Genomic DNA, 14,084 nt, shown 5'->3' with positions numbered 1-14,084 from the left:
GTTTTCCAGAGTGGCTGCACCAGTTCACATTCCCACCAACAGTGTAAGAGGGTTCCCTTTTCTCCACATCCTCTCCAACATTTGTTGTTTCCTGCCTTGTTAATCTTCCCCATTCTCACTGGTGTGAGGTGGTATCTCATTGTGGTTTTGATTTGTATTTCCCTGATGGCAAGTGATGCAGAGCATTTTCTCATGTGCATGTTGGCCATGTCTAGGTCTTCCTCTGTGAGATTTCTCTTCATGTCCTTTGCCCATTTCATGATTGGATTGTTTTCTTTGCTGTTGAGTTTAATAAGTTCTTTATAGATTTTGGAAACTAGCCCTTTATCTGATATGTTATTTGCAAATATCTTCTCCCATTCTGTAGGTTGTCTTTTAGTTCTGTTGACTGTATCTTTTGCTGTTCAGAAGCTTCTTATCTTGATGAAGTCCCAATAGTTCATTTTTGCTTTTGTTTCTTTTGCTTTCCTGGATGTATCTTGCAAGAAGTTACTGTGGCCAAGTTCAAAAAGGGTGTTGCCTGTGTTCTCCTCTAGGATTTTGATGGAATCTTGTCTCACATTTAGATCTTTCATCCATTTTGAGTTTATCTTTGTGTATGGTGTAAGAGAGTGGTCTAGTTTCATTCTTCTGCATGTGGATGTCCAATTTTCCCAGCACCATTTATTGAAGAGACTGTCTTTCTTCCAGTGGATAGTCTTTCCTCCTTTATCGAATATTAGTTGACCATAAAGTTCAGGGTCCACTTCTGGGTTCTCTATTCTGTTCCATTGATCTATGTGTCTGTTTTTGTGCCAGTACCACACTGTCTTGATGACCACAGCTTTGTAGTACAACCTGAAATCTGGCATTGTGATGCCCCCAGAAATGGTTTTCTTTTTTAAAATTCCCCTGGCTATTCGGGGTCTTTTCTGATTCCACACAAATCTTAACATAATTTGTTCTAACTCTCTGAAGAAAGTCCATGGTATTTTGATAGGGATTGCATTAAACGTGTAAATTGCCCTGGGTAACATTGACATTTTCACAATATTAATTCTGCCAATCCATGAGCATGGAATATTTTTCCATCTCTTTGTGTCTTCCTCAATTTCCTTCAGAAGTGTTCTATAGTTTTTAGGGTATAGATCCTTTACCTCTTTGGTTAGGTTTATTCCTAGGTATCTTATGCTTTTGGGTGCAATTGTAAATGGGATTGACTCCTTAATTTCTCTTTCTTCAGTCTCATTGTTAGTGTATAGGAATGCCATTGATTTCTGGGCATTGATTTTGTATCCTGCCACGCTACCAAATTGCTGTATGAGTTCTAGCAATCTTGGGGTGGAGGCTTTTGGGTTTTCTATGTAGAGTATCATGTCATCGGCGAAGAGGGAGAGTTTGACTTCTTCTTTGCCAGTTTGAATGCCTTTAATGTCTTTTTGTTGTCTGATTGCTGAGGCTAGGACTTCCAATACTATGTTGAATAGCAGTGGTGAGAGTGGACGTCCCTGTCTTGTTCCTGATCTTAGGGGAAAGGCTCCCAGTGCTTCCCCATTGAGAATGATATTTGCTGTGGGCTTTTCGTAGATGGCTTTTAAGATGTCGAGGAAAGTTCCCTCTATCCCTACACTCTGAAGAGTTTTGATCAGGAATGGATGCTGCATTTTGTCAAATGCTTTCTCTGCATCTAATGAGAGGATCATATGGTTCTTGGTTTTTCTCTTGCTGATATGATGAATCACATTGATTGTTTTACGAGTGTTGAACCAGCCTTGTGTCCCGGGGATAAATCCTGCTTGGTCATGGTGAATAATTTTCTTAATGTATTGTTGGATCCTATTGGCTAGTATCTTGTTGAGAATTTTTGCATCCATGTTCATCAGGGATATTGGTCTGTAATTCTCCTTTTTGGTGGGGTCTTTGTCTGGTTTTGGAATTAAGGTGATGCTGGCCTCATAGAATGAATTTGGAAGTACTCCATCTCTTTCTATCTTTCCAAACAGCTTTAGTAGAATAGGTATGATTTCTTCTTTAAACGTTTGATAGAATTCCCCTGGGAAGCCATCTGGCCCTGGACTCTTGTGTCTTGGGAGGTTTTTGATGACTGCTTCAATTTCCTCCCTGGTTATTGGCCTGTTCAGGTTTTCTATTTCTTCCTGTTCCAGTTTTGGTAGTTTGTGGCTTTCCAGGAATGCGTCCATTTCTTCTAGATTGCCTAATTTATTGGCGTAGAGCTGTTCATAATATGTTTTTAAAATCGTGTGTATTTCCTTGGTGTTGGTAGTGATCTCTCCTTTCTCATTCATGATTTTATTAATTTGAGTCTTCTCTCTCTTCTTTTTAATAAGGTTGGCTAATGGTTTATCTATCTTATTAATTCTTTCAAAGAATCAACTCCTGGTTCTATTGATCTGTTCCACAGTTCTTCTGGTCTCAATTTCGTTGAGTTCTGCTCGAATTTTAATTAACTCTCTTCTTCTGCTGGGCGTCGGGTCCATTTGCTGTTTTTTCTCTAGCTCCTTTATGTGTAAGGTTAGCTTTTGTATTTGAGTTCTTTCCAGTTTTTGAATGGATGCTTGTATTGCGATGTATTTCCCCCTCAGGACTGCTTTTGCTGCATCCCAAAGATTTTGAACAGTTGTATCTTCATTCTCATTAGTTTCCATGAATCTTTTTAATTCCTCCTTAATTTCCTGGTTGACCCTTTTATCTTTTAGCAGGATGGTCCTTAACCTCCACGTGTTTGATGTCCTTCCAAACTTGTTGTGATTGAGTTCTAATTTCAAGGCGTTATGGTCTGAGAATATGCAGGGGACGATCCCAATCTTTTGGTATCGGTTCAGCCCCGATTTGTGACCTAGTATGTGGTCTATTCTGGAGAAAGTTCCATGTGCACTTGAGAAGAATGTGTATTCAGTTGAGTTTGGATGTAAAGTTCTGTAGATATCTGTGAAATCTCTCTGGTCCAGTGTATCATTTAAAGCTCTTGTTTCTTTGGAGATGTTGTGCTTAGAAGACCTGTCGAGGGTAGAAAGAGCTAGATTGAAGTCACCAAGTATAAGTGTATTATTATCTTAAGTATTTCTTCACTTTGGTTAATAACTCGTTTAAGTATTTGGCAGCTCCCACATTCGGGGCATATATATTGAGGATTGTTAAGTTCTCTTGCTGGATAGATCCTTTAAGTATGATATAGTGTCCCTCTTCATCTCTCACTACAGTCTTCGGGGTAAATTTTAGTTTATCTGATATAAGGATGGCTACCCCTGCTTTCTTTTGAGAACCATTTGAATGGTAAATGGTTCTCCAACCTTTTATTTTCAGGTTGTAGGTGTCCTTCTGTCTAAAATGAGTCTCTTGTAGACAGCAAATAGATGGGTCCTGCTTTTTTATCCAGTCTGAAACCCTGCGCCTTTTGATGGGGTCATTAAGCCCATTCACGTTCAGAGTTACTATTGACAGATATGAGTTTAGTGTCATCATGATATCTATTTAGTCCTTGTTTTTGTGGATTGTTCCACTGAACTTCTTCTTAAAGGGGAATTTTAAGAGTCCCCCTTAAAATTTCTTGCAGAGCTGGTTTGGAGGTCACATATTCTTTCAGTTCCTGCCTGTCTTGGAAGCTCTTTATCTCTCCTTCCATTTTGAATGAGAGCCTTGCTGGATAAAGTATTCTTGGTTGCATGTTCTTCTCATTTAGGACCCTGAATATATCCTGCCAGCCCTTTCTGGCCTGCCAGGTCTCTGTGGAGAGGTCTGCTGTTACCCTAATATTCTTCCCCATGAAAGTCAGGGACTTCTTGTCTCTTGCTGCTTTAAGGATCTTCTCTTTATCTTTGGAATTTGCAAGCTTCACTATTAAATGTCGAGGTGTTGAACGGTTTTTATTGATTTTGGGGGGGGATCTCTCTATTTCCTGGATCTGAATGCCTGTTTCCCTTCCCAGATTGGGAAAGTTTTCAGCTAGGATTTGTTCAAATACATATTCTGGCCCTCTGTCCCTTTCCGCGCCCTTGGGAACCCCAATTAAACGTAGGTTTTTCTTCCTTAGGCTGTCATTTATTTCCCTTAATCTGTCTTCATGGTCTTTTAATTGTCTGTCTCTTTTTTCCTCAGTTTCCCACTTTGCCATTAACTTATCTTCTATGTCACTCGTTCTTCCACCTCGTTAACCCTCGTCGTTAGGACTTCTAGTTTGGATTGCATCTCATTCAATTGATTTTTAATTTCTGCCTGATTGGATCTAAATTCTGCAGTCATGAAGTCTCGTGAGTCCTTAATGCTTTTTTCTAGAGCCACCAGTAGCTGTATAATAGTGCTTCTGAATTGGCTTTCTGACATTGAATTGTAATCCAGATTGTGTAACTCTGTGGGGGAGAGGACTGTTTCTTTTTCTTTTCTTTTTTTTTTTTTTTTTTTTGAGAGGACTGTTTCTGATTCTTTCTTTTGAGGTGAGGTTTTCCTTCTAGTCATTTTGCTCAGTGCAGAGTGGCCAGAAATACGTTGTATTGAGAAAAGGAAAGAAAAGAGAAAAAGAAAAAGAAGAAAAAAAAGGGGAAAAAAAGAGAAGAAAAAGAAAGAATGGTGAAAAAAAGGGGGGTGGGGGAAGCAATCAGAAATCAAAAAGAAAAGAAAAAAGAAAACAAAACAAAAAAAAAACGGGGGAGTATCTTCTGATTCTGTAGACTTTAAGTCCCTTGACTTCCCCTGGAACTGGTCCGTCCAGCTGGTCTTATGGGGGAGGGGCCTGTTGTGCTGATTGTCAGGTGTTAGCACTTGGGGGAGCTGCTCTGCCCCTGCCTGCTGCAGGGCTCAGCGGGGGTTGTTTACCCCGTGAGGCCCCAGGAGGAACAGCCACAGTGGTTAGGGCAGCTCTGGAAGCCTGGATTCAGCCCCCGCAGGAACTACGGGGCTCTCCGTCCGGTCCAAAGGGCCTGGAGGCTCCGGGGCGGGGCCGCTGATCTGCTCAGCTCGGGGCAGGAGCGTCCTTGCTGTCCTGGGCCCTCCCGGCCTCTGCCTGTCCTGGGGGAAGGCCGGATCCTGGGCTGTGTCCCCGCACCCTGTGCTCCGGAGCCTGCGCTGTTGGATTCGCGCTCCCGGCCGCGCAGCCCCCTCCGCACGGAGCCTCTTCCTCTGCCGGAGCCCCTTCGAGCTTCTCCCGGCCGTGCAGCCCGCTCCGCGGAGCCGCCGCCGCCGAGCTGTTCCCGGAGCCGGGCAGCCCCTTCCGCGGAGCCACCGCCCGAGCCCCTCCGAGCTGCTCCGGGTCCCACCGTGCGTGCTGCAGGCCTTAGGGAGCTCGGCGCACTCTCCTGCACGCGCAGGTGTCTGTTAGTGTCCCAGGGAGCCCGAGGGCATCCCCGCCCTCCTGGGTCCTGCTCTCTTCCGCCCGCCTGGGAAGGTTGGTGCAGCTCCTGCTCCTCCGGGACGGGGCTCTCCTGTCCTGGGGACACTCGCCCCGTCCTCAGCCCGGCTCCTCGCGGGGCCCCTCCCCCTCGGAGGCCTTTTGTTTCTTTATTTCTTTTTCCCCCGTCTTCCTACCTTGATAGAAGCGCGAACTCTTCTCACTGTAGCATTCCAGCTGTTCTCTCTTTAAATCTCAGGCCAAATTCGTAGATTTTCAGGATGATTTGAGGGTTATCTAGGTAATTTGGTGGGGACAGGTGATTTGGGGACCCTACTCTTCCGCCATCTTGCCCCTCCTTCCTTTATCTGGTTTTGATATCAGAGTAATGCTGGCCTCAGAAGGAATTTGGAAGCTTTCCTTTCTCTTCTACTTTTTGAAATAATTTGAGAAGAAAGAAACTTTTTTTAAATGTTTGGTAGAATTTACTTGTGAAGCCACCTGATCCTGGACTCTTTTTTTGTTGGGAGTTTTTTGATCACTGATTCAATTTCATTAATTGGTCTGTTCAAATTTTCTATTTCTTCCTCATTCAGTTTTTGGAGGTTATAGATTTCTGGGAACTTACCCATTTCTTCTAGGTTGTCCAATTTGTGGGCATATAATTTCTCATAAATTCTCTTGTATCTCTTTGGTGTTGATATTTCTCTTTCAATTCTGATTTTGAGTCCTTTTTTTTTAAGAGTCTGTCTAAAGATGCATCATTTCTGTTGATCCTTTCAAGGAACCACCTCCTGGTTTCATTGTTAGATTTTTTTTTTTTTTAAGATTCTATTTCACTTATTTTTGCTCCAATCTTTATGATTTCCTTCCTTCTACTGCTTTTGGGTTTTCTTACCCAAAGAAAAAAAAGAATAGCTTTTGGTGCATCCCCAAAATTTTGAACCATTGTGTTTCGTTTCCCTTTTTTTTTTTTTTTAAGATTTTATTTATTCATGAAAGAGAGAGAGTCAGAGACACAGGCAGAGGGAGAAGCAGGATCCTTGCAGGGAGCCTGAGGTGGGACTTGGTCCCGGGTCTCCAGGATCAGGCCCTGAACTGAAGGGGGCGCTAAACCACTGAGCCACCTGGGCTACCCCCAGCTTTCCTTTCACTTCTATTTGAATGATAAGTGCTTTTCCATCCCTTCACTTTTCATCTGCATGTGTCTTTAGGTCTGAAATAAGTCTCTTATAGGCAGCATATAGATGAGTATTTCCTTTATATCCATTCTGTCACCCTGTCTTTTGATTGGGGTATTTAGTCCCTTTACATTCCAAGTAATTATTGATAGGTACATAGTTGTTGCCACTTTGTTACTCAGTGTATAATTGTGGGGTTTTTTTTTGTTGTTGTTGTTTTTGTTTTTTAAAGATTTTATGTATTTATTCATGAAAGACACAGGCAGAGGGAGAAGCAGGCTCCATGCAGGGAGTCCGACGTGGGACTCGATCCCGGGTCTCCAGGATCACACCCAGGGCTGCAGGCAGCACTAAACCGCTGAACCACCCAGGCTGCCCTATAGTTGATTTTATAATTCTTCTCTGTTCCTTTCTTTTCTTTTTATCTCTCCTTCTATTCTGAATGATAGCCTTACTGGATAGAGTATAGAGTATTCTTGGCAGTAGGTGTTTCTCCCTTTCAACATTTTGAAGATATCATGCCACTTTCTTCAGTCTTGCAAAGTTTCTGCTGAAAAATTAGCTGATAGCCTTTTCCTTGTATGTAACTGTTTCCTTTCCTCTTTGCTGCTTTCAGAATTCTCTCTTTATCACTATTGTTTGCCATTTTAATCCGTGTTCCTTGGCGTAGCCCTTCTTGGATGGATTTTATTGGGAGCTCTGTGTACCTTTTGGATCTGGATCTTTGTTCTCTTCCCCAGATAAGGAAGTTTTCATCTATTTCTTCTAATAAATTTGCTGCCCCCTTTTTTCTCTCTTCTCCTTCTAGGATCCCTGTAATATGAATATTATTATGCCTGATGGTGTTACTGAGTTCCAAAATGTGTTTTCATTTATTATTATTTTTTTCTCTCTGCTCTTCAGCTTGATTGCTTTCCATCTCTATCCTCCAGGTTGCTCAACCATTCTTCTCTAGTCTACTATTTATTTCACCTAGTGTATTTTATATTTCACTTACTAAATTCATCTCTGATTGGTTCTTTTTTATGGTCTGTCTGGATCTCACTAAGGTTCTCTACTGTTTTCTCAAGACCAATGAGTGTCTTTATGATGGTCACCCTTTATATTCTGTGTCAAGCATATTACTTATCTCCATTTAGCTCTCTTGCAGTGATTTTGTCCTGTTCTTTCATTGGGATATATTCCTCTGTCTCCTCATTTTGTCTAACTCTTTGTGTCTGTTTTTGTCTCTTTTGCTTTTGAAAGCAGCGGTCTTATGAAGAAGAGGTCCTGTAGTGCTCTGCAGTGCAATGTCACCTGTTCACCAAAACCTGCACTTGGGTGTTTCCTATGTGTGTTGCATGCATCCTATTGTTGTGGCTGAGCCATGTTTGTCTTCATGCCAGCTACCTGCAATGTTTCTCTTTGCCCATTGGAGACAGGGTTAAGTCCCTGTGTTGTTACTGGTCCAGTCTGGAGCCACTGGGGGTGAGTTGAGTCAGAGCAGGTGTTTGCCAGAGCTGCAGGAGGACTGAACTGCAGGATATTTTACCTATGGTTGTCCCCCGAGAAGCTTTGGTTGGTAGATAGGACCTGCATTCAGACCAGATATCTATTCCCAGCCCACTTCTAGGGACAGGGTTACACTGGTATAGGTAATTATCTCCCCCTCTACACCCAGGGAAGGAATCTTTTGGAAGGGTGCTCATCCCTGCCAGGGCTACTTGCACAATGCCAGGCTTATGGCAGTGCTTGGATGGGCTCTAGCCAAGGGTGATTGGAGGGAGCAGGTCTGCAGGAGAATGTGAGGGCAGGACATAGAGTCTTAGCAAGATTTACATATATCTCCTGCAGGAAGGGACCTGAAACTGTTTGAGAAAACTCTTGCTGCAGGGCTAGGAGAGATTCTACAGGGGAGTGCAGAGGTGGGGCATTTGTGTCAGTAAGGTCCACAGACATCTGTTATGGGAAAGGACCTGCAGTTGCCCAAAACTCCTGCTGAGGCTGGCTATATTGGAGAGGGCAAATCCACAGACCTATCCACAGGCAGGGTGCATTCTTAGTAAGTGAGGTGGAGAATGCAGTTTCCTGCAGGTGTCTGTATATCTAATCTGGGGGGCAGAGGAAAGAAATGGTGCCCACCAGTTCTTCTGTTGTTGGAGAAGTCTCCCAATGATCCCTGCCCCTCTAGCATGGGCTGTGAGATTAGTAAGCATATCTTCCTTCCATATACCCCAGGTGTTTTTTAAAAGCAAAGGGAATAGGAACTATAGAATAGAAACAGAGTGCATTTCAATTAATAAAGATAATTATTATGTGAAACTTATTTGGGTTGTATATTTATACATCTATATACTCCTTTATGTGCACTGGATTCTAATACAAAATTTTTCTACATAAGTTACAGCAAAAAAAAGTCACTGCCTTATTATTTATTCATCATAAAAACTTTGTGAGGCAGAAATTACCTCCATTTTACAAATGAAATCAAGGTTCTATTAAGTTAAAAAGAATCTAACCAAAGAGGTGAAAGGTCTGTACTATGAAAACTATAAAGCACTTCTGAAAGAAATTGAAGATGACGCAAAGAAATGGAAAAACATTCCATATTCATGGATTGGAAGAACAAATATTATTAAAATATCTCTATTATCCAAAGCAATCTACACATTTAATTCTGTCAAAATACAAACAACATTTTTCAAAGAACTAGAACGAAGAATCCTAAAATGTGTATGGAACCATGAAAAACCAGAATAGCCAAAGCAACCTTGAAAAAGAAGAGCAAAGCTGAGGCATCACAATTCCAGACTTTGTTATATTACAAAGCTGTAGTGATAAAAACACTGTGACACTGGGACAAAAACAGACATGTAGATCCATGGAACAGAATGGAAAACCCAGAAATGAACCCACAACTATATGGTCAACTAATCTTTGACAAAGCAGGAAAGAATATCCAATGGAAAAAAGACAGTCTTTACAACAAATGGTGTTGGGAAAACTGAAGAGCCACATGCAGAAGAATGAAAGTAGATCACTTTCTTACACCATACGCAATACATAAAATGGATGAAAGACTTAAATGTGACACAAGAAACCATCAAAATCCTAGAGAACACAAACACTAACCTTTTTTACTTTGCTTGTAGCAACTTCTTAGTAAATACATCTTCTGAGGCAAGGGAAACAAAGGCAAAAATAAACTATTGGGACTTTATCAAGTTAAAAAACTTCTGCACAGCAAAGGAAACAATCAACAAAATTAAAAGGCAGTCTACGGAATGGGAGAAGATATTTGCAAAAGGCATATCTGATAAAGGGTTAGTATCCAAAATATATAAGAACTTATAGAACTCAATAATCCAAAGCCAAATAATTCAAGGCAAAAGACATGAATAGACATTTCTCTGAAAAAGACATACAGTTGACTAACAGACACATGAAAAGGTGCTCAACATCACTTATCATCAGGGAAATACAAATCAAAACTACAATAAGATACCACCTTTCATCTCTCAGGATGACTAAAATTAACAACACAGGAAATAACAGATGTTGGTAAGAATGCAGAGGAAGGGAAACCCTTTTACACTGTTGGTGGGAATGCAACTGGCGCAGCCACTGTGGAAAACATTATGGAGCTTTCCTTAAAAAGTTAAAAATAAAACTACCCTATGACCCAGCAGTTGCACTACTAGGTATTTACCCAGAGGATACAAAAATACTGATTTGAAGGGATACATGCACCCTGATGTTTATAACAGCATTATCAACATCCAAATTATGGAAAGAACCCAAATATCCATCGACTGATAAATGGAGATAAGAAACTACATTTATATATGATATAAATATATTACAATTTCATTCAAATTCAAAATCAACCATCAAAAAGTGAAATCTCATTTACAATGTTGTGGATTGAGCTAGAGTGTATTATGCTAAGTGAAATAACTCAGAGAAAGACAACATATGATTTCAGTCATGTGTGGAATTTAGGAAACAAAAACAGATGTACGTAGTGGGGGGGGCAAACCATACAACAGACTGATGCTGGAGGGAACGTGGGCAGAGTGAGAAGTTAAATAGGTGATAAGTATTAAGGAGGACACCTGTAATGAGCACTGTGTTTTGTATGTAAGTGGCAAATCACTAAATTCTATATCTGAAACTAATATTCCACTGTTAACTGGAATTTAAAATTTGAAAAAGAGGGCAGCCCTGGTGGCGCAGTGGTTTAGCCCTGCCTGCAGCCCAGGGCGTGATCCTGGAGACCCTGGATGGAGTCCCACGTCAGGCTCTCTGCATGGAGCCTGCTTCTCCCTCTGCCTGTGTCTCTGCCCCCCCCCCCCGTCTCTCTCTGTGTGTCTCTATGAATAAATAAAATCTTTAAAAAAATAAAATTTGAAAAAGAATAATAAAAGTATGAAAAAAAATGCCCTTATTCATATAGTTGAATAATGGCAGAGCCAGAGTTTATGGCAGATCTTTTGACCTCAAGACAACTTGTGTCTGCTTCCAAAACATGTTTTTATATGACTTTTGGCTTGAGGGAGAATAACCAAGTCTCCATAAACAGACATACTTATGATGATAGTGTAGCAGTGCAGAAGTCAAGGAGAAGGACACAGGTTTCTCTTTCCCCACGCAAGAGAACCAGAATGATTTCCTAGCCATCAAAGCTTCCTTTATCTGCATTCTGCTTCAGATGAAGGGAGTATAGCAAATTAAAAAGATCCCATGACTAAGAACAATGTTCTTTCACATCATTGCTTCATGAATACTGATTGAACTGTAGGAAATAGGAACTACTTGCATGCTATGACTACTTTGCCTGGGAGATAGGACATTCAATTAGAATTTTAATAATTACAAAGTCTATCTCTTTCAGTAGACTTACTTTCACATCAGACACCTTTTATTTTCACTATAACATTGCCAGTATGCTTATTTCCTGTGGCAAAAGTCTAAATTGCCACAACTTCTGCAAACAGGATTATATCTATCAAATATTTGGCAATGCTTGAGGAGAAAGAATATTCTTGTATCCAATTTAGATGCTGTTACATGATCTGAAAAATGAGGAACAGTCAGGGAAAGGATATTTAATGAATATGGAGATTTCAACAAGAATTGAGATGCCAGATTGAGTGTTTAGAAATTTCATTGTAGACCTGGTTATTAAATGCCTGTCTTTAGTTATGAATATCTTGTTCTTAAAAAGGAAAGTTACAGATGAATAATTCCTTACAATACAATAAAGGTCAAATAGTCTTATAAATCAGTAGTTTCAAATGTAGATAAGATAATTAAAGTCTGTGGCAAACTAATATTCAATGCAAATGTGATTTTGCTATTGATGAGTAGAACAAATGGCAAAGGTGACAAATGAATTAGGTAAAAATATTACAAAAAGGAAAGATATTAGCTATACTTCCTGTACTGGAGATACTCTGTTAATTCTTCCTGTTAATAATAATTATGCTGTTTGGGATGCTGGGTTTCAAAACCTTTTTTTTCTTGTGACTATGTTCCCATTCCTGTACTTTTCATCTTCCTGACTTTATAACTGCAAATTTGTAAGTCTTAATCCACATCACTTATTTCACTGATTCCATAATCACCTCCCCTTTGGCAAACAACGACAGCTTGTTCTCTGTATTTATGAATCTGTTACTCATTTCTTTTTGTCATTCCACACACAAGTGAAATCAAATGGTACTACTTGCTTGCTCTCTAACTTATTTCACTTAGCAAAATACCATCTAGATCCACCCATGCTGTTGTAAAGGGTAAAAATCTCATTCATTCTTATGGCTGAGTAATATTCTATATGACCTCTTCCCTTTTTTTTGGAATTTTTTTTTATTGGAGTTCGATTTGCCAACATATAGTATAACACCCAGTGCTCATCCCATCCAGTGCCCTCCTCAGTGCCTGTCACCCAGCCACACCATCCCCCCCTCCCACCTCCCCTTCCACCACCCCTTGTTTGCTTCCCAGAGTTAGGAGTCTTTCATGTTCCATCATCCTCTCTGGTATTTCCCACGCATTTTCTCTCCTTTCCCCTATAATCCTTTTCACTATTTTCTTTATTCCCCTTATGAGTGAAACCATACAATGGTTGTCCCTCTCCGATTGACTTACTTCACTCAGCAGGATACTATCCAGTTCCATCCACGTCGAAGCAAATGGTGGGTATTTGTTGTTTCTGATGCCCGAGTAATATTCCATTGTATATAGATATACACAGAAGATATATTACACATCTTCTTTATCCATTCATCTTTCGATGGGCACCAAGGCTCCTCCTTCCACAGTTTGGCTGTTGTGGACATTGCTGCTATAAACATTGAGGTGCAGGTGTCCCGGTGTTTCACTGCATCTTTATCTTTAGGGTAAATCCCCAGCAGTGCAATTGCTGGGTCACAGGATAGTTCTATTTTTAACTCTTTGAGGAACCTCCACACAGTTTTCCAGAGTGGCTGCACCAGTTCACATTCTGACCAACAGTGCAAGAGGGTTCCCCTTTCTCCACATCCTCTCCAACATTTGTTGTTTCCTGTCTTGTTAATTTTCACCATTCTCACTGGTGTGAGGTGATATCTCATTGTGGTTTTGATTTGTATTTCTCTGATGGAAAGGGATGCAGAACATTTTCTCATGTGATTGTTGGCCATGTCTATGTCTTCTTTTGTGAAATTTCTGTTCATGTCTTTTGGCTACTGGTTTATCTATCTTATGAATTCTTTCAAAGAACCAACTCCTGGTTTTGTTGATCTGTTCTACAGTTCTTCTGGTCTCTATTTCATTGACTTATGCTAGAATCTTTATTATTTCTCTTCTGCTTGGTGTAGGTTTTATTTGCTGTTCTTCTTCCACTTTCTTTAGGTGCAAGGTTAGCTTGTGTGTTTGAGTTTTTTCCAGTTTTTTTGAGGGAGGCTTCTATTGTGATGCATTTCCCCTCTTAGGACTGCTTTGGCTGTATCCCAAAGATTTTGAATGGTTGTATCTTCATTTTCATTAGTTTCCATGAATCTTCTTAATTCTTCTCTAATTTCCTGGTTGACCCATTCATCTTTTAATAGGATGCTCTTTAACCTCCAGTGTTTGAGTTTCTTCTAAATTTCTTATGATTGAGTTCAAGTTTCAAAGCATTATGGTCTGAAAATATGCAGGGGACAATCAATCTTTTGGTATCAGTTGAGACCTGATTTGTGACCCAGTATGTGGTCTGTTCTGGAGAAAGTTCCGTGTGCACTTGAGAAGAATGTGTATTCAGTTGCATTCGAATGGAAAGTTCTGTATGTATCTGTGAAATCTATCTGGTCCAGTGTATCATTTAAAAGCCTTTGTTTTGGGCAGCCCGGGTGGCTCAGTGGTTTAGCACCACCTTCAGCCCAGGGCCTGATCCAGGAGGTCCAGGATCAAGTCCCACGTTGGGCTCCCTGCATGGAGCCTGCTTCTCCCTCTGCCTGTGTCTCTGCCTGTCTCTCTCTCTCTCTCTCTCTCTCTCTCTCTCCCTCTCTCTGTCTCTCATGTATAAATAAATAAAATCTTTAAAGCCCTTGTTTCTTTGGTGATGTGCTTAGAAGATCCGT

Source organism: Nyctereutes procyonoides, unplaced genomic scaffold (genome assembly GCF_905146905.1).
Source record: "Nyctereutes procyonoides isolate TBG_1078 unplaced genomic scaffold, NYPRO_anot_genome, whole genome shotgun sequence".
In the NCBI taxonomy this organism is placed as follows: domain Eukaryota; kingdom Metazoa; phylum Chordata; class Mammalia; order Carnivora; family Canidae; genus Nyctereutes; species Nyctereutes procyonoides.
Note: the sequence above shows the minus strand (reverse complement) of the source record.